Below are 21122 nucleotides of genomic sequence, written 5' to 3' on the forward strand. Positions count from 1 at the left end.
TGAGAGGTGACTTAATAAAGACATATAAGATAATCAGAGGGTTAGATAGGGTGGACAGGGAGAGCCTTTTTCCAAGAATGGTGACGGCGAGCACGAGGGGGCATAGCTTTAAATTGAGGGGTGATAGATATAGGACAGATGCCAGAGGTAGTTTCTTTACTCAGAGAGTAGTAAGGGTATGGAATGCTTTGCCAGCAAAGGTAGTAGATTCACCAACTTTAAGTACATTTAAGTCGTCATTGAACAAGCATATGGACATATATGGAATAGTGTAGGTTAGATTGGCTTCAGATTGGTAGGACAGGTCAGCGCAACATTGAGGGCCGAAGGGCCTGTACTGCGCTGTAATGTTCTATGTTCTATGTTTGATAAGGGCAAAGCTGTTGATGTGGTGTACATAAACTTCATCAAAGGTATTTGATACAGTGCCACATGACAGACCTGTCAGCAAAGTTATAGGTCATAGAATAAAAAGGTCAGTAGCAATGTGTATATAAAACTGACTGAGTGGTCGGAAACAGAAAGTGATGGTGAATGAGTATTTTTCAGGTTGGAAGAAAGCTCATAGTGGAGTTCCCCAGAGATCGGTTTTGGGACTTTTCCTGATGCATATTAATGATCTAACTCCTCGTATGCATGTGACAATTTTAAAGTTTGCAAGTACCACAAACCTTGATAGAATTGTAAACTGAGAGGTGGACAGTGCAGAACTTTGTAGACATAAGCAAGTTGGTGGAGTGGATGGAAGGTTGCTGATGAGTTTCAGCACAAAGAACTATAAGGTGTTGCATCTCAGTACAAAGAACAAAGACAGACAGTACAAAACGAAGGGTACAATTGTACAGGTACTGGGGATCAGAGAGGTCTAAGTATTTATGTATAGAAGTCAATAATGTGGCAAGACAGGCAGGGAGATGTGTGAGTAAAGCATTCAGTATTCTAGCTTTCATTAATAGAGGCATTGATTTCAAGAACAGGGAAACTATGATGAACTTTCAGAGAGCACTGTTTAGATCTTAGCTGGAGTATTGTGTACAGTACAGGAGGTGCTGGGCGAGTGGTATTAGCATTGGACTGTTAATCCAGAAACCCAGGTAATATTATGGGGACCTGGGTTTGAATCCCACCACAGCAATACTGGAATTTGAATTCAATAAAAATCTGAAATTATGTTTCTAATGATGACTATGAAACCAATGTCAATGGTCAAAAAGAAATGTCTGGCTCACTCATGTCCTTCAGAGAAGGCATCTGCCATCCTTACCTGGTCTGGCCTTCATATGACTCCAGACCAACAGCAATATGGGTGACTTTTAATTACCCTATGGGATGGCAGAAAATGTTGGTCTAGCCAGTGAATGAATGACAAAAAGGTTCTGGATGTCATACTACAGGAAGGATGTGAGTGCATTGGAGAGAGTGCAAAAAAGGTTTCTGAAAATGATTCCAACAATGATACACTTCAGTTATGAGGATAGACTAAAGAGGTTGTGAGTGTTTCCCTTGGAGAGAAGACAGTCAAGAGGAGATTTGATAGAAGGTTTTAAAATCCTAAGAGCTCTGTGTCAAATAGATAGGGAGAGACTGTTTCCACTCGCAAAAGGGTCAACCTCCAGAGGGCACAATTTTTAAGCCCCTCTGTGAAATAAGCAAAAGCAAGGTGAGAGAAAAGCCTTTCATGCGGTGAGTGGTTTGAGTCTGGATCCACTGCCTGGAAGTGTGGTGGACACATGTTCAATTGAAACAATCAAAAAGGGCATTGGATGCCTATTTATATAGAAACAGTCTGCAAGGTTAAGGGAAAAAGGCAGGAGATTGGTATTAAGTTAAAATGTTCAGAGATCTGGTGTAATCACGATAACTGAATAACTGCTTTCTGCAACACAATTCTGTGGCCAGGAAATGTCTGCCCATGGACTTTGTTAATCTGACCAAAGAGATTGCCTGGACAGCATTTTTTTTTAACTTTTATTTCCAGCATCTACATCATTTGGGTTTTGTTTCCACACAGACTGGGGTTATACTTACAATGTATTTTACGAAAGCTTATCATGAATGCTTATAGAAAACAGACAAAATATTTGCTGTTATCAACATATTCTGTCTCCCACAGCTGTGATCATATAACTGTGTTACTTTTAATTTTCCTCATTTTAGCACCTTGCAATTGTTCCCTTAATTCTGTCATTCGATTTGCACAAGGAAATGGACTCCGCCCAGAAAGCTTTATTTCTGCTGAGTTATTAAATTTGCAAAGAATCAAACTGGTAGCTTGGTGAAAATTTTGGGGTGTGGTTTAAATTATAAGGCATTCCTTCAGGAGGATTCCTGCTGAGATCAAATTCAGTTCAGCAGTCTTAAAATTGGTGGAAGATTTCACGTCCTATTTTACTGGGTGTCATTTGGTACATCGTCTCATTTGCTTATACTGATGACACTTATGTAAATCTTTACCACAATTGCAAATCTGTCTATGTTCAATTGTCAAGCCTCCGGGTGGGTGTTTAAAATAAATCATCGACCAAAACAGGAATTAGTCAGTGCGCTTCTACAACAGTTGATGAATGAACACAGAGCACTTAAAGTTAAGAGGTTGCCAGATGTAAAATCACTTTTATCAGTCATTCATGGGACGTGGGAGTCACGGGAAAATCAGTTTGCATCACTTTACCTGAATTGCTGTTGAGTAGGTAATAATGAGTCACCTTAAAGACCCACTGTAGCTGAGTTGTAAAGGTACTCCCACAGTGCTATTTTTTTTAGAGAGTTCCTGGATTTGATAGTCAGGATGGTATGTCTCAGAAGGGAGCTTGGAGATGATGTCCTCCTGCCCTTGTCTTTCTAAATGGTGGTTGTTGCAGGTCTACGAGATGCTGTCGAAGAAGCCTTGGTGAATTGCAGTGCATCTTGTAGATGGAACACATTGTAGCCTCAGTCTATTGGCACTAAAGGGAATGAATGTTCAAGGTGGGGGAGAGAAAAACCTTTTCATGCAGTGAGTGGTTTGAGTCTGGATCCACTGCCTGGAAATGGAACAGGTTGCTCTGTCTCAGATGGTGTTGAGCTTGTTGGCTTTTGTCAATGATGTGCTTGTTCAGGTAAATGGACACTCCTCCACCCAGAAAGAAATCAAAGAACTGAAGATGCTGGAAATCTGAAACAAAAATGGAAATTGCTGGAGAAATTCACCAGGTCTTGCAACATCTGTGGTCAGAAAGTAGCATTAATATTTCGGGTCCAGTGACCCTTCTTCAAAGCTCAAGAGGGAATGTGTTATGAAGAAGGGGAATTGGACCCAAAACATAAACTCTGCTGTCTCTTTACAGATGCTGCCATACCTGCTGAGCTTCTCCTACAATTTCTGTTTTTGTTTTCCTATTCCATCCAACCTCAACATGTTTTCTAGATGATTGAAAGGCTTTGGAGAGTCTAGACACAAGTTACTCATTGTAGAATTTCCAGTCTCTGAGTAGTTCTAACAAACACAGTATTGATATGGTTGGTCCAAGTCAGTTTCTGGTTAAAGATAACCCTGTACACGTTGATAGAGTCACTGATGGTAATGGCAATGGATGTTAAGGCCAGGGGGCTAAACTCTCCAAAATGACTATTGCTTGGCACTGTGTTATTTGTCACTCATTAGTACGAGTCTGAACAGTATCTAGATCTTGCTACAGGCCAAGCACTTCATTATTTAAAGAGCTTTGGGTTGGCACTGAACATTGCCATCAACAGCAAACATTCCTACTTCTGATCGTGTGATGGAAGGAATGCTATTAATGATGCAGTGACAGTGGTTGGGTATGTCCTGCTGAACTCTTTCTGCGTGACTCTGGGACAGTGACAATTGGTCTAAAATAAAGCCCACAGCTATCTTTATTTGTACTAGAATGATTCGAGCCATTGAAGAGGTTTCTCCTTATTCTAATTAGCTACAAAATCCCAATGTGCTCACCTACAATTAGGTTATTTTAGATCCACACATCCATTGTTTCACAAATATTCCAAAGACATTTGGTACAAGAATGTGGCTTTGTTTGATATCACTAGAAATGTTCAGGGATTGCAAAGAAAAACTTCCATGTACATGTACCGGCATATCTGTAAGCAATTTAATTGTGTTATGATAGAGAGCCAAACTGGGATCACATGTTCCATAAACCAGGCCCACTAGCAAATACTTTTGTCTGATTAATTAAGACATTAGCGATAAAGTTATTGAAACATTCTTTACCAAAACCTTCTAATTTTGCATTTCTGTTCTCCTGATATCTATGCATTGGGATAATCGTTGCACCTTCAAAATTCTGATGGTGATTAATACAAAGCCATCAATTCAGATTCAAAGATGTAAATGGTACCCATCTTTTTATTCTTTGTTTCTGCTCAATGATACACGATGTAACCCACTTTACTGTGTCACATTGAAAACAGGAATAAATATGGAGGATGCTGGATAAACTCAGCAGGTCTGGCCACATCTGTGGAGAGAGAAACAGTGTTAGCATTTAGAGTTTGGGGTGATTCTACTTCAGAACTCCACAGATGCTGCCAGACACATTAAATTTCTCCAGCGTTCGGTGTTTCAGATTTGCCGCATTTGGAGTACAGTATTTTGCCTTTATATTGAAAACAGTATTTGTACAATCATGCAAGAAAATCTACACATTAAGTAAAAAACCTTTTTTCTTGAATGGTCAGTTTGTCAGACAGACAGGGGGTGGCCATGTCACCATATGGCATCATGCCACATCAACTTCAGAATTACAGCATGTGCCAGCAACTGATGCAAAGTTTCTTCTGAGAAATATGCCATAAATATGAAGTGTAATAAAGAGTCCCTTTGAAGAATAATTACTATATATGTCAATGTAGCTGAATTGACTTAAAAGGGCTGGATTTTTAAACAGTTGACAGAAGTCCCCTCACCATAGTTGAACAGAAGTTGTAGCCCTGCTTTGTCTGATTGCAGGGCCTGGGGAGATATATTCCAGGCAGTGACTGATTAACTTGCCACACAGGAACCACCAGCTTAATTCAAGATGGTGGCTGCCCCCTAGATCGGTAAACCCAATTAGAAGCGGACGTCACTGACAATACAACTGTAAAGACAGAGCAACTCAGTGGCTACTCGCTTTCAAAGAGGTGAAAGGAAACTTGGGGAAGAAGCAGATCCTGGAGATCGGAGGATGAGGACTTGTGAGGATCCACGGCTTTGTTGTCACTTAGTACAGCCATTGTTGCTGGGAGCCTCTTCTTGGGCTACTGAGTGCCAAAAAAATAAGTTATTCACTAACAGAGCCTGATGGGTTAGCCAGTTTCATTGTGTGCTCCCACAATGTTGGAGTTGTCCTTTTACCGATGCAAACCATAAAGCAGGAAATGGTCCTGTGGGAGGCTACCTGCCAATGTTCCTGGCGCTGGAAAGTCCCTGATGCCTTCCCATGACATTTTGCCAACCTGCCTGACTCACCAAAGGGCTTGTTAAACTTTAGCTGTAAAGTTCACCACGAAGAATGAAATCATTCGTCAATGGCATCTGAGCAAACTCTTTGCTCTAACAATCCAAAGCCAAACACATTACTCTACATTTTCCTTTGCTTAGCTAATTAAATAACACTAAAAGTCAAATACATTTCCGCAGAACTTAAACAGCAGAAGCAATGGCATTCAAGACTGACTAGCAGAACCACTGGGATCCTGAACAGATGTTTTGCAATTAGTAGGCATAGCACTTTAAAATTTTGAAACAACTCAGAAGAAACTAGCTAACTAATTGGATCAGGAATCGCCAACTTGCTGGATCATGTTTGCCAACAGACATTTTTGCTGGACAGCCCTTCAAAACTGCTCTCTTCACTTGCTCCACTACCCTGACTCACTGACATATTTACACTTCTGTAGGTCTTTTGAGATGGGTTTCAGTATATATGTAGATGACTACTAAAGGTATTCTACACCAAATCCTTCTGGTGCAATTGGATGGGGTACCACAAACAACTGAGTTTTTGATGAGCTACTGGTTTTGGAATTTCTTTTTGTTGTGTTAGCTCTTTTCCTCTGGTATGCACTTGCTTTTGAAAGTAACCACATCATGCTTTTTTTTTGTTCCACCGGATGAAGTGATCCTGGACAAGCTTTTCTTAAGGCTCAATGTCATTATTAAAACTCCAAGCTGAAACTGAATTCTCTCCTCTAGAAAACTGAGGAAGCTCAGTCTTTGAGTATATTTAAGGTAGAGGCTGATAGAGTGCTGATTTCCAAATATGTAAATAGTTAAAGGGGTAGAATAAAATAGAGGAGATTGGTAACTTACTGTCACATGTTTATTTACAAAAAAACATTTTAATAAGTCACCATACCACAGTGCCTGTATTAATGACATGAGTTATAGATTAGAAAAAAGGCAAAGTTTATCTTAGATCAATTTGAGGAGAGTGTAGGTAAATGGCATTGAAATGTTCAGACAACCATGATTGTTTAAATGGTGAAGGAGGCTTGTTGGCCTAAATGGTCTACTTCTGTTCTTATGTACCTAAGTCTTCATAATATCCATATAGCACATCCTTTGACTGCCATGACAGACAACCTAGACTCAAACTTTCCATAGATAATTGACTTTGGCGAGTGAGTGTTAGGTACTCTGGCTACATGACAAGCCCAATCCCAGTTGTGAATCTGGTATACTGATGTGCTGTTGAAAAACAAGATGCTTATCTCAATAATGTGGATTCCTGCAAAGAACAGATGTGAACAAAGTTGATTGTGAATGAGGCCATGAACATAGAAACATTTAGATGCCAAGAAACCTGAAGGTGTTTTGAAAGGAGACACTTTATTAAAAGAAGCATATCGGTTCAAATTGAACCTTCAGAATGCCACCCAGAACTAATATTTCATAGCTGTTCACACATGTTCTGTCCAATATGTGGACTTCGGATACAATACCAGGAAAGGCTTTCTTGCTTTTTTTTTCAAAACAGTGCCACAGGAGCTTATACACCCACCTGAGAAAGCAGATGGCATACATTGCAACACCTCATCCAAAAACAAGCTCTCTAGTTGGCCAGCATTCCTTCAGCATCTGGATTTTTGTGCTCAATTCTTCATGGGACTTAAACTCATAACCTTCCGACTCAAAAGGTGAGAATGCAACCAACTGAGTCACAGCTGACTCTTAAAAACAGATTCGCAAATTGCATATTTGCTGGCAGAATGGCAAATGATGAAAATCAAATCGATCCAAAAAAAAAGAGTTTAAGCACAATAAAAATCAGGATTAGCATTTGCTGTGAACAGCATCAAAAATTGTAACATTACTAATAAATTAGAAATCATGTCAGCACTTCACCATTGCATTCCAAATATGTCTGAGTCAGTAGTTTAGGAGCTCTCAGGGTTTGTGAAGGTGATGGGGCTCTGCTTGCATTCACAATGGACATCCTGTAAATATCGACACCCTCCCAGAGATCACCTATCTTAACTTCAAAAAACACTGCCAAGTATCTTGGAGAAAATAATACTACTATAGCAGAAAAAATATTTTGTTAACATATGTAATAAAAGCCAACAGATATTAAGGAAAATACATAGAATATAGAATTCCCAGCATGATATGCTGCCTGCATACCAATCCCCAAATGGATAAAACATCTGCTCACCTGAGGGATTCCTGAATTGCAGAAACCAATGGGTTTGGGAGTTCCATTTTGAAAACCTATGCATTAATACAGCATTGAGAGTATAATCAACACAACAAATACCTGCAAATGTGCTTTATCAACTTTCTTTGGTGAAACTACTATGAAGTTAACCGGCATACAAATTATAATTACATGATGGACATAAAACCTGCCTGAAGGTGGAACTCATACATTAGATTTTACAGCACCTCATTGAGTTAAACATGAGATTCTACAAGCGGTTGATTATTTGGTCCTTGTTTTTAAAGCACTGCCAACAATGACAATAAACTCCGAATTTTGCTTCATAAAAATAGATAAAACCAATGGTGATATTTTTTCTCTCATAATTTACAAAATCATTCAGGCTAATGGAGCTGTCAGTGAGTCGGACTCTCCAATCAGCTGTAGGAAGTTGCTTAATAGCAAACAGTATGACAACCTCCAAAAGAGGAACAATTTTTGTTTTCTTTTGTATCCTCGAGATATATCATGGTCCTTGATAGAAACCCCAACATCAATTTTAGCATATTTGTTAGATTCTGCAACTGACAGATACTTATGATATTGCATCTCATAAACTAATAGACAGAATGACGATATTTTAAATGATAATAAAAATCCACCTTCTAATAATGAAAGGTTCCCTTTATTTACCAGCATTTCCTGAACAAATAAATGGGATATCTGGTCAGCATGGACGAGTTGGACCAAAGGGTCTGTTTCCGTGCAGTACATCTCTTGACTCTAGGACTCTGTAATTGCCCTGAAAGCATGTAGTCGGGTTAGTTGCCGACTGTACCTGGTGTTCTCATGACCTTTTTGCATTTTGATGCAAAGTGCGACTTAATTGTTTGATCTTAAGAAAAAGGTATTAATTCTACTCGGGTGATATGGGCATATTATTATCAAACTTCTATTTGTTACCGAGGATTCTGGGGCAATGTAGAGCAGTGCTTAGCCCAGACTAACAGAGTAAACGTTTTAATTAAATTGCTGACATTGTTTGCAATTAGGCACAATTCAAAATCGTATTTCGAATATTTAAGCATGCTAACCTAAAGTTCTTCCTAAAACTGCAGTCGGTAAGATTTTAAAAAGAGCACACACCACAAATATGATATGGTGATGACACCGTTGCGTCTTCATGTTGCATGACCCAGTCAAATAAGTCAAAAAACATTTCTCATTAAGTCAAGGTAGCACAGGACCCTACACTACAATTATTTTTTTATTCTGAACTTACATTTCTTTTTACTAAGATCATTGTCAGGGAGTTGGTCATTGATATTGCAAAATACCAGAACTGACTTTAACAGAATACTGAAAAAACACAGACACATCACGCAACGAAAGGAAAGAGACCTCAATGGGTTTAAATAAAATGGCTTTTCAGCTACAGCTCATTAAAAACTTACATTTAATCTCTAAAAAATGAGGCAAATTAATAGTGTTGGTGTCACTGACTTTAAATGCAAGCAGTGCACAGATGTTTGTAAAGTGGGAGAAAAGGTATGCAGCATTTCTTTTTACATAGTTATAACATTTTTCATTGAGAAATTAGGAATAAATTGATTTTTTTTAAAGTAGAACTTGCATTTTTCATCAACTGACACCTCCTTATGTTAATAAAAACATTTCTTTATGGAATATTTCTGAATGGGAGAAGTGAATAAATAATATGATTAGATTAAATTCTCTACAGTATGGAAACAGGCCCTTTAGCCCAACAAGTCCATCGAAGTGTAACACAGCAAGACCTATTCCCCCTGCCCTACATTTACCCCTGACTAGTGCACCTAACACTATTAGCATGTGGCCTACATACCTTTGAATTGCAAGAGAAAACCAGAGCACCCGGAGGAAACCCACACAAACACAGGGAGAATATGCAAACTCCACACAGTCGCCCAAGGCGGGAATTAAACCCAGGTCCCTGGCATTGTGAGGTAACAGTGCTAACCACTGAGCCACCGTTCCACTCTTAAAATAGACCTACACACTGTCTGCATAATACTCTGCAAGGTATCTAATGTTTTCTGAGTGTCGAGTCAAACTTAAGGAAGTTGTAAGCTTAATGTCCTATTATTGCACACTTGATAACAACTCTTCAGTGTTGAAGTTGTGCTGGTGAATGATAACTGTCACAAGAGTTGCTTTATTAAAATCTAATTTGTGCCTTTCCCATAGCTCAGACACATTTGTTATCTTTCTCTTACATTCATACTTGCAACCTCTGCACAGCATGATCTTAGATTATTTAAATTACACTAAAATTTGTACTATGGTAAATGCTGAAGTACGGCTTGCTCCAATGATGAAGATGTCATGGTTGTCTTGGAAACCAAACTCTTAACACGCAAGATAATTCAAATACAAAGCAAATAATAAAATCTGCTATCACAAGCCAAGTAGCTCTTTACTACACAATATTGTTACCATATCTGACCCTTCAATTAGTAAAATAAACCATTAGCTTGAAGTGAAATGATTTACGCCACACTTATCAACTTCACAATATCTATTTCTATCACTTTACCTTTCATCTTGCTGTTGCAAACAAATTAATTTCTAAGATCAGCAAGCTCGAAGCATGACATTAAATATAACATTTTTCTCTTCATGTTAGGTCTTCATGGCAAAACAACCTTGAATAATAAAGTCCAAACAAGCACTGACTGAGAAACTGAAATTAATAAAGCAAGTGGTGCCATAAACAACTTTTATATGCTGTTCTATTCTCAGATTTCTGAAATATAGACTGAGCACATTTATCTCAAACAGTAGAGACCTTGCCTGTTCTGCAACTGACTGCTACAGTGGCTTGGCAATGCACAACTGACCTTATTATTGTGTTTCAGCTTTCAGTGTGGAACAGGACTGGGCACTCTAGGTTCGATTGCGGAATACGAGGCAGCAAAATACAGCAAATAAAAGAAAAGGCTTTTCTGTTCTCTTAACAGTTCTTTTCTGCACACAGATTGTGCTTGCAATGCATCAATATATCAGCTTTAAAAAGCTAACAAGACATTAAATCTGGAGAAGGAATTACTACATGCTGCATGCAACTTATGACTAATATTTAAAATGTATTATTTTGGTTTTTGCAGGCTGCCCTGAAGCATTATTAACATACAATATCTCAAAACCAATCTACACGAAAGCCAACAAACACTTTGAAAAATGAATACCATTTCTTACCTCAGCTAAATTTCAGAAGCCAAGTTTTTTTTTCACAAACTCACAATTCAATGCTGCTATGTATCTGCCTTCCTGGAAGACATGATTTTTTCCCCCCTTCTCCCCTGCTGCTCTCAAGAATGAGAGCTCACTCCACCCACTTACAGAGCTGCTAAGTCTACTGTAGCTATGTGATAACCATCCTCCTGCTCACAACCAGTTTTGGTCATGACGCTTCAGAAGCAGATGATTATCTGGTATATCCATTGGTTGCTGAATCTTTAAAAACTGTTTCACCTACAACTAGCCCTGCTGTTCATTCACAAGGTTGCATCAAAACAGGAGCCCATGTAGCTAAAGCAGTGAACTTATTGCCGACTGACTGATAATTTGTTTTTCCTCCCATGTACTGTGTGTCTACATATCAAGTTCAATAAAAAGCCCTGATGTAATCATATTATTAATCATGTTATTTTCTAAATGCAGCACAGATCTTAAGAAAACCCGTACCCATGGTAACAACAAAAATAAATTAGTGCTGTAAACCAGCTTAGAACAAATATTGAGTGTATAACTTAAAAAGAAATGAGTGATTACAATGACTGATTAACCCATTTTGTGCATATCAATACTCCAGCTCCGACAAACATTAAACAGATATCTGGTTTGTCTGCGTTGGATGAGCACCAGGCAATAAACAGCAGCTACAGGCTAACCCACTTACTCTAAATCATGTCTCTTGCAGTCAAACAATTAAAGGGAGGTTCCTGAGTGCACTGAATCAGCTGGGCAGAATGTACATCATAACATCGGCAGAATTGGAGAGATTGCCCGGAAAAGAAACTGGTACACTTTTCCTTCGCTCATTTCCTTACATTCACTCTTCACATGCAAAATTAGATACCTCTCACACCTCCACCCTACCGACCTGAAACAAAATACAAAATATAGGCCATAAAATTTATACACCCAAATCTTTCAGTCAGCATCAGAGAAGAGGCATCATCACAATTTAATTTGCCCACATACCATTTTATGCTGTATTCTTTGTACCAACGATGCTGTCTCCAGCCAGAACGCAGTGCAAAATATCGTCAGGAAGCATGTTGTCCAGGATAGTTCCAGCACAGGGGACAATCAAACTCCCTTTCCTCGTCATTAACTGAACACACGCTGATTAAGGTCTGTCGTCAGTTCATGGATTTGTTTTGTTTTGAATGGAGCTGGCAATTTCCAAGACTGCACAGCCTCAGCCCCTGACAATGGTATTCCCCTTTCTCCATTCCCTGACAGTGTTCACCCTCCTGCTCCTCTCTTTCATCCTGACAGTGTCCACCCTGTTTCCACCCACAGAAACTCAACATGGTCCAAGTGGCCCATCCCAGCACCCGTCAATGATCACTCTTTTGACATCTGTTGAACAGGATCCAGGGAGTCTGGAAGGTGAGACAGGAGAGGACGGTGTGGGGGAGTAAGGAGTTGGAGGCAGCACAGTAAAGCGGATTGGGATGAAGAACAAGCACCGTCAGCATCTGACAGGTGGAGGCCAAGAGGAGCACTGCCTGGTGGAAGTCAAATAAACAGTATTTATGGTCAGGGTGGGGATGGAGTGGATGAGCACAATCTATCTCTGGTATTGGGAATGGGATGAGGATGAGCAATGTTCTGGTGGGGGTAAGGAGACAGCAGAAGTAGAAGGTGCAAATGCAATTCAGATGGGGGTGGACGGAATACACAATGTCCAGTTGTGTAGAGGGGGATGTCCAGAGGGGGGATTGTGAGCACTGTCTATGGTGTGGGTAGACGGTAAGCATTGTTGGGTGCAGGAAGGGTCAGCACTGTTCAGTGAAAGCAACAATGGTAAGTACTCTTGATATGGGAGTCACATTGGGGAGCCCTGTCTGGCAGAGTAGGTGGAATGATGAGCACTCTTCATGATACACAGTGGTGTTTGAACATTGTCACCCTTTCCTTGCCAGGACTTGTTACTCCTCAATCTCTTCTCTCTTCTTTCCAGGAAGCATAGAGTGACTGGCTCACAAATTATAAAGTCTCTGACTTATTGCTTGAAAACAACAATATACAGCAACTGGTGGGAGAAGATAACTGGCTTTCCACAATCTTCAAGTATATTCTTCTACGGAGGGACACATCACCTCCCGTTTCAAAGGTCCAAACGTTTCTGGAAATATCCTTTATGCTCACAAGCTGATCAGCTACCCAGGAGCCAAATACATAGTTGTTGGCAGCCAGATGTCTTTGTTTCCAATGTCCAGTTACAACCCAACAAATCAAACAGTTACTTGTGCAAAATGAAATTTGTGATTACATCGACTAATGAATCCATTTCGTGCATATTAATATTCAAACACAGAAAAACATGAAACAGATATCTAGTTTGTCTGCATTAGATGAGCACCAGGCAATGAACAGCAACTACAGGCCAACCCACTTGCTCTAAGTCACGTCTCTTACAGTCAAACAACTAAAGGTGGTTCCTGGGTGCAGCGAACAGTTGGGAGTGCAAAGCAGCAGTGTAAACACCATTTGTAATGAGTCTTGGTAAATTGCTTTTAAGAGGTCTAGCCATCCCTTCCACAGTGCTTGGTTTTTAAAGAAGTTCTTCTCCCATTTCTGTCCACAATCAAAAGGGCATGGTCCTTACGACATTATGATAACCCTTGGGATGATGGTAACAAACTATTGCAACTGCTAAAACATTTTCTAAACTCTCACTGATCCACAAAAAATCTTTCAGAATTAGGCATTTAAATAGCTTCACAGTTGAAGTTCCTTCAACTTTCACTGACATAAGCGAGCTTTTTTATTGATTTACAAAGGTTTGGAATTTAAATAATTTGTCTGTTCTGACAGACCTTATCCCTCCTTCAAGATCATCAAAGAATTTGTAACTCCTGTGCTGTGGGTTAAAAGTAAACATATGAACTGCTTCTTATGTGAGACATGAGTTACTTGATCCTACCTGGGATCTTCCAGAAACAGGAGAGACATCCAGATCTGCTCACTATTTGTGAAGGTTTGTCACCTCTCCAAGGATCTACAACCTTGAATCTAGGGCTTTCTCTTTAACAGTGCAGGATAAAGAATGGCCTGATGAAGGCACTTAATCTTACAGAAGGAGTTGGTGGGGAACACAGAGGGTGGAAATTTTCCTGTTTTTAGTAAAGCAGTGGGCAAAATAAGAAATGACTAATATGTCATAGAATTCCTATGGTGTAGAAAGAGGCTATTTGGCCCAACAAAGTATTGCACCCAGACCTAGCTCCCCAACTATCCCTGTAACCATGATTATGCATCCCTAGATACTACTTGCAATTTAGCATGGCCAATCCACCCAACCTGCACACTGTGGGAGGAAACCCAAGGAGATACCAGGAGAACATACAAACTCCACACAGAGAACCATCTAAGGCTAGAACGGAACCTGGGCCCCTGTTGCTGTGCGGCAACAGTGCTGAGTCACTGTGCCCCTCACTGTCATCCCCACTGCCAAGTAAACCCATCCAACTGCCTGCCAATCAGCTCATTAGGAACTGACGGGTGACTGTAGACAAATTTCTCAGTGAATCATAAGCCATGGCAGTGGCATTGCAGATTAACACAAACTGCCAGTAAATTAAAGTCCACTGGTCAAAGCATACTCCTCACAGGATCCAGCAGCGAGATGTTAGATGCTGTTTACTTTTTTCTGATGTGTGAGGCTCATGGAAAGACAGGCTTTCAAAGGCAACTCACATGCCCTCTGTCCATGCCTCAGGTTGTCTCCAGATTGGAGTAATTGGAATCACCCTCAAACTGAACAGTGCCATCAGCTTGCTTTCCCACCAGGCTGGCGTTACTCTTTTGCCCCACACAGTTGTGGCCAATAGTTGATGGCAGCTTGAGAAGGTCAAGCATGGAACTTGCACAGGAATGAATTAGTGAGATGGACTGACAACACCCCATGGAGGGGGACATTGTTCCCATAGAGAATAAGTGATTTTAAATGTAAGTAGTCACTTATAAATAATAAAATTCAAAAATGCAGAAAGTTTAACTTCCCTCAAAAAATTCCTGTGACATGAAAATTTCATGGGTACATTGAAAACAGTTTTGTTAATATTGATCAGGTGCAAGATTGAAGTAAGCTAAACTCATTTCTCATATGATCTTATAGACAACAGGAACTATGTCATTTTTATTGGTTTGAATTGGATTTGAATTTGGCTCCAAGCTGTGGAAAGACAGAGCACTGACCCCTGCATCACCCATAGCTATGAAATCACTTTCCCATTTTTAAATAAGAGAACAAAAAATCTGTGGCTTTATATAAAAAGCTTATGTTCCTTAATACTTGTACAGTGTGCAGCTGCTTTTGTGAGATAAGATGGATGTTCCCTGGTATTAACTGGCTTAATTTGACAATAATTGGTTTGGATTTTGCAATGCAGAAGTGGAAAATGATGGAGGAAAAAACAAGGAGGTGTATATTTCATGGGGTCATGCCCTCAACATAATCATGTCGGGATTCAATGAGATGAGTGGTAGATGACAAGCCACATGTGGAATCTGGTCGTCATTTCAAAATGACCACTTTGGAAGCAGTTGAGGAAGTGGTTAAGGAGACAACAGATGCAAATTTTACAAGATGCTCTGAATTTTTTGATCAGCACATGTGGAACAGAGAATATTGGAACCTTGACAGCTTTTACACATTTATAGTGGGACAATAGCTGTTCATAGAGCAGCTCTCACCAGCTCCTGGCTTTCTGGGAGGAGTTGGGGAGGTGAGGGGAGCTGTTAGCAGATTATACAGGGGTAAGGGATCCATGCAGCTAGTTGTACATGATCTCTGGCTGTTATCTACTTGTGGACTGGGGTAGGGAATGGGTGGTGGCTATCAGCTGAATGGAGGAGTCATAGGCTGCTAATTATAGGAGGCAGTTTCAAGCTCCTGGTTTCCAGAGGGATGGATAGAATCACAGGCTGCTGGGTGTGGTAGGGAGTCACAGGCTGCTGGAGGTGGCAGGGAGTCACAGGCTGCTGGATGTTTTGGGGAGTCACAAGCTGCTGGGTGTAGTAGGGAGTCACAGGCTGCTGGGTGTGGTAGGGAGTCACAGGCTGCTGGGTGTGGTGGGGAGTCACATGCTGCTGGGTGTGGTGGGGAGTCACAGGCTGCTGGGTGTGGTGGGGAGTCACAGGCTGCTGGGTGTGGTGTGGAGTCACAGGCTGCTGGTGTGATGGGGAGTCACAGGCTACTGGTGTGATGGGGAGTCACAGGCTACTGGGTGTGATGGGGAATCACAGGCTGCTGGGTGTACTGGGGAGTCACAGGCTGCTGGGTGTACTGGGGAGTCACAGGCTGCTGGGTGTGGTGGCGAGTCACAGGCTGCTGGAGGTGGTGGGGAATCACAGGCTGCTGGGTGTACTGGGGAGTCACAGGCTGCTGGGTATGGTGGCGAGTCACAGGCTGCTGAGTGTGGTAGGGAGTCACAGGCTGCTGGGTGTATTGGGGAATCACAGGCTGCTGGGTGTGGTGGGGAGTCACAGGCTGCTGGATGTGGTGGGGAGTCACAGGCTGCTGGATGTGGTGGGGAGTCACAGGCTGCTGGGTGTATTGGGGAGTCACAAGCTGCTGGATGTGGTGGGGAGTCACAGGCTGCTGGGTGAGATGAGGAGTCACAGGCTGCTGGATGTAGTGGGGAGACACAGGCTGCTGGATGTAGTGGGGAGACACAGGCTGCTGGGTGTGGTGGGGAGTCACAGGCTGCTGGGTGTGGTGGGGAGTCACAGGCTGCTGGATGTATTGGGGAGTCACAGGCTGCTGGGTGTGATGGGGAGTCACAAGCTGCTGGGTGTAGGGGACGTCACATGGTGCTAGTGGTGGGGGGGTCTCACAGGATTTTGGGCGTGGGGAAGTCTCAGGCTGCTGCGTATAGGGGGTCTCCCAGGCTACTTGGAATAGGGGAGTCAGATGCCTGCTCAAATGCGGAACTTAAAGAGCAAGTAGGGTAAAAGCGCAGAAGCATTTAAGGAGATCTTGATAAAACCGAGAGAAAGACCAATGGAAAGCTCCTGATAGTAAAGGATAAAGAGGAGATTTAGGTTGAATCCAGATACAAGTATGAACCAGAAACATCAAATAGTCCGTTTCTCGCTTGTCACTTTCTGTAATTATGAAAATTAAAACTTCACCAAACAAAGTGTCCAAAGTAGGAGTATTTTTTAAAATGTATTCATGGAATGTGTGCAACCCTGACCGAGCCAGCACTTTTTGCCCAACCCTAAGTGTCCTCGAGAAGGTGATGCTGAACTGCCTTCTTGAACTGCTGCAGTCCATTCTCACAATGCTGTCAGAGAGAGAGAATTCCAGGATCTTGGCCAAGTCACACTGAAGGAATGGTGATATATTTCCAAATCAGGATGGTGTATAGCTTAGAAGGAACCTACAAGTAAAAGTGCTTCCACGCATCTCTGTCCTTTATGTGACCAAATATGCAAAATAAGTGATAGCAAATTGTTTGACCCTTTTTAAATTTGTTCACTACTCTTTTTCTCTGATGTCAATGTGTTTGCTGATGGACATTTACCCTCACACAACAGAAATCTTGAGCATTCTGCAGTTATATCCTCCTTCAGCCATTTCTTAATCAGCGTTAATGCTACCTGTACATTATGGATTACAAATTAACATCTGCAAAGTCTTGACAAGCACATATCAACTGCACTTACGCCCCCATCCTTTTGTCCTTTTTTTCTTGAGTGTCAACGTTTTGGAGACTATACCAAATTTCAAAGCTCATGGGTAGCTTCTGTTAGTTTCTGAGTAGTTTCTGTTAGTTCCATGAGTTGGCATGTGTGTCATCTTAATAAACAGCATGTCCTGTGATTCTACAGTTCATGCAATTCTCTTGACCTTACCTTGATATCTGGGAGTTTGCTAACACTATGACACTAAGGGATTGTACCCTAACTCATTTATCCTTCCATTTCCAAGGTGCAAATAATTCAATTTGTTCTTCTAATTATTACTTGACAATGCCATCATTTTGTGTCAGGTATGATGAAAAAGCGTAATCCTTGCATATTTAAGTTCCAAGTTTTTCCTGACGAATGTGGAGATGTTGGAGAATCAGAACAAAATGAGAAATAGATCGGAAGCAAATGCCTGGCACAAGCAGGATGAGGGTTGCTGCAGCCAGTCAGTCCTTGAAGTTTGACTCATATCAGTAAAAAGTTAATTAAAAGAAACTGAACTTGAAAGGCAAGAGAGCAGTAATTGATTAAGGGCAGCCCTCACAAAAGAAGATGAAATATAATTGAATACAGGAGTGGAACAATTAGTGGGAGTAGGCTAGCTACTAGATGGATAGAGGAATTGGTGGTGGAAGGATTAGGGTAAAGAATGGCAACCAATGTTTTACACAGTATAGAAAGGGAGATATTATGTGGGTTCTCTCCAAAGGTGTGTCATGAATCATGCACCCTTACGATGGATTGGTGACTAACTTTCAATGTTTTTATATTGTAACAGGTTTGATAGAAAATTAATTTGGAAGTGTAAAGATCACATCTTTTTTTCTGTATTATTGATTGTGAATTAAAATAGGAAAAGAAAGGACTGTTTTAAAACCCAAGGATTGTGAAAAGGATAATCACACTTTTTAAAAGTAAGTTACCTGACACTCATTGTAAGTGTTCTTTATACTGCTGTTCGTTCAAGCAGTCGGAGATGTCTAATTGCAGATGAGTTGGAGCCAAGGGGTGCGTATGAATGGACAAATTCATCCAGGCAACATGTAACTGATTGATTTGGGGAACAGTGACCAGTTGACAATGACAACAGTCTCCCAACTGCCAGCAACCAAAGGATTGGTTCCCAGGTTGACAAGCAGCTGATAGATGTGAATGTTTTGGGTGAGAAGCTATCAGACCTCTGAAAAGGAAATAGCTGTCCTTTTTCAGCAAGCCTCAAGCCTGAAGAAAGCCTGTTTATTACCCTCACTAGCTCTTGAGAGCTGTGGCTCTTAACCAATAAGTTAAAGATGTTATAAGTGTTTACCTGCTATGTGCCTCCAGTAAACAAGTGAAAGGAGAATCACCAAGGAACAAACCAAAAGGGTTATCTCAGTGATCTTGTGAAAAGGGACCAATGAACTGCTTTCCCAGCCTTTCTCTCTATCTTTAACACCCTGTTTTTTTTGTGTTGGATTGTGTCTGTTTGTATGCATGTAGTTTGCGAAATACTTTCGACTTTTAACAAGGAGAGTTAAATGTCAACAGTTTGCAGTTGTTTATATGTAGCTGGAATCTGTTAACTTAGAGTCATAGAGATGTACAGCATGGAAACAAACCCTTCGGTCCAACCCGTCCATGCCGACCAGATATCCCAACACAATCTAGTCCCACCTGCCAGCATCCGACACATATCCCTCCAAACCCTTCCTATTCATATATCCATCCAAAAGCCTCTTAAATGTTGCAATTGTACCAGCCTCCACCACATCCTCTGGCAGCTCATTCCATACCAGTACCACCCTCTGTGCGAAAAAGTTGTCCCTTAGATCTCTTTTATATCTTTCCCCTCTTACCCTAAATCTATGGCCTCTAGTTCTGGACTCCCTTACCCTAGGGAAAAGACTTTGCCTATTTACCCTATCCATGCCCCTCATAATCTTGTAAATCTCTATAAGGTCACCCCTCGGCCTCCGATGCTCCAGAAAAAACAGCCCCAGCCTGTTCAGCCTCTCCCTATTGCTCAAATCCTCCAACCCTGTCAACATACTTGTAAATCTTTTCTGAACCCTCTCAAGTTTCACAACGTCTTTCCGATAGGAAGGAGACCAGAATTTCACGCAATATTCCAACAGTGGCCTAACCAATGTCCTGTACATCTGCAACATGACTTCCGAACTCCTTTGCTCAGTACTCTGACCAATAAAAGAAAGCATACCAAACACCTTCTTCACTATCCTATCTACCTGCGACTCCACTTTCAAGGAGCTTTGAACCTGCATTCCAAGGTCTCTTTGTTCAGCAACACTCCCTAGGACCTTACCATTAAGTGTATAAGTCCTGCTAAGATTTGCTTTCCCAAAATGCAGCACCTCACATTTATCTGAATTAAACTCTATCTGCCACTTCTCAGCCCATTGGCCCATCTGGTCAAGATCCTGTTGTAATCTGAGGTAACCCTCTTCGCTGTCCACTACATCTCCAATTTTGGTGTCATCTGCAAACTTACTAACTGTACCTTTTATGCTCGCATCCAAATCATTTATGTAAATGACAAAAAGTAGAGGGCCCAGCACTGATCCTTGTGGCACTCCACTGGTCACAGGCCTCCAGTCTGAAAAACAACCCTCCACCACCACCCTCTGTCTTCTACCTTTGAGCCAATTCTGTATCCAAATAGCTAGTTCTCCCTGTATTCCATGAGCTCTAACCCTGCTAATCAGTCTCCCATTGGGAACCTTGTCGAACGCCTTACTGAAGTCGATATAGATCACATCTACTGCTCTGCCCTCATCAATCCTTTAAGTTCCTTCTTCAAAAATCTCAATCAATTTTGTGAGACACGATTTCCCACACACAAAGCCATGTTGACTATCCCTAATCAGTCCTTGCCTTTCCAAATACGTGTACATCCTGTCCCTCAGGATTCCCTCCAACAACTTGCCCACCACCGAGGTCAGCTCACTGGTCTATAGTTCCCTGGCTTGTCCTTACCGCCCTTCTTAAACAATGGCACCACATTTGCAAACCTCCAGTCTGCCGGCACCACACCTGTGACTATCAATGATACAAATATCTCAGCAAGAGGCCCAGCAATCACTTCTCCAGCTTCCCATAGAGTTCTCGGGTACAACTGATCAGGTCCTGGTGATTTATCCACCTTTACCCATTTCAAGACATCCAGCACTTCTTCCTTTGTAATCTGGACATTTTGCAAGATGTCACCATCTATTTCCCTACAGTCTATATCTTCCATATCCTTTTCCACATTAAATACTGATGCAAAATATTCGTTCAGTAGCTCCCCCATTTTCTGCGGCTCCACACAGAGGTCGCCTTGCTGATCTTTGAGGGACCCTATTCTCTCCCTAGTTACCCTTTTGTCCTTAATGTATTTGTAAAAACCCTTTGGATTCACCTTCATTCTATTTGCCAAAGCTAACTCATGTTCCCTTTTTGCCCTCCTTATATCTCTCTTAAGTATACTCCTACTTACTTTGTACTCTTCACCCCTCCTTCCCTCTA

The 21122-nt window shown here is 41.3% G+C and overlaps 1 protein-coding gene across 12 annotated transcripts in view; it reads right to left on the reverse strand.

Annotated features, from left to right (window-relative positions):
* LOC122549297 (cAMP-regulated phosphoprotein 21-like) overlaps window positions 1–21122 on the reverse strand; it is a 361656-nt gene that overhangs the window by 228246 nt on the left and 112288 nt on the right. For 3 of the 12 annotated variants that reach the window (XM_043688840.1, XM_043688851.1, XM_043688839.1), the window contains exon 1: window positions 10884–11171. The exons of 2 other annotated variants lie outside the window; for them this stretch is intronic. The gene's annotated coding sequence lies outside the window, so the exon portion shown is untranslated. Of the gene's footprint in view, window positions 1–2671; window positions 3155–7661; window positions 7718–10883; window positions 11172–11891; window positions 12124–21122 lie in introns of those variants that run through there. 7 more of the 12 variants (XM_043688852.1, XM_043688850.1, XM_043688842.1 and 4 more) reach the window with 6 other exon arrangements.

Source organism: Chiloscyllium plagiosum, chromosome 4 (assembly GCF_004010195.1).
Source record: "Chiloscyllium plagiosum isolate BGI_BamShark_2017 chromosome 4, ASM401019v2, whole genome shotgun sequence".
NCBI classification, from domain to species: domain Eukaryota; kingdom Metazoa; phylum Chordata; class Chondrichthyes; order Orectolobiformes; family Hemiscylliidae; genus Chiloscyllium; species Chiloscyllium plagiosum.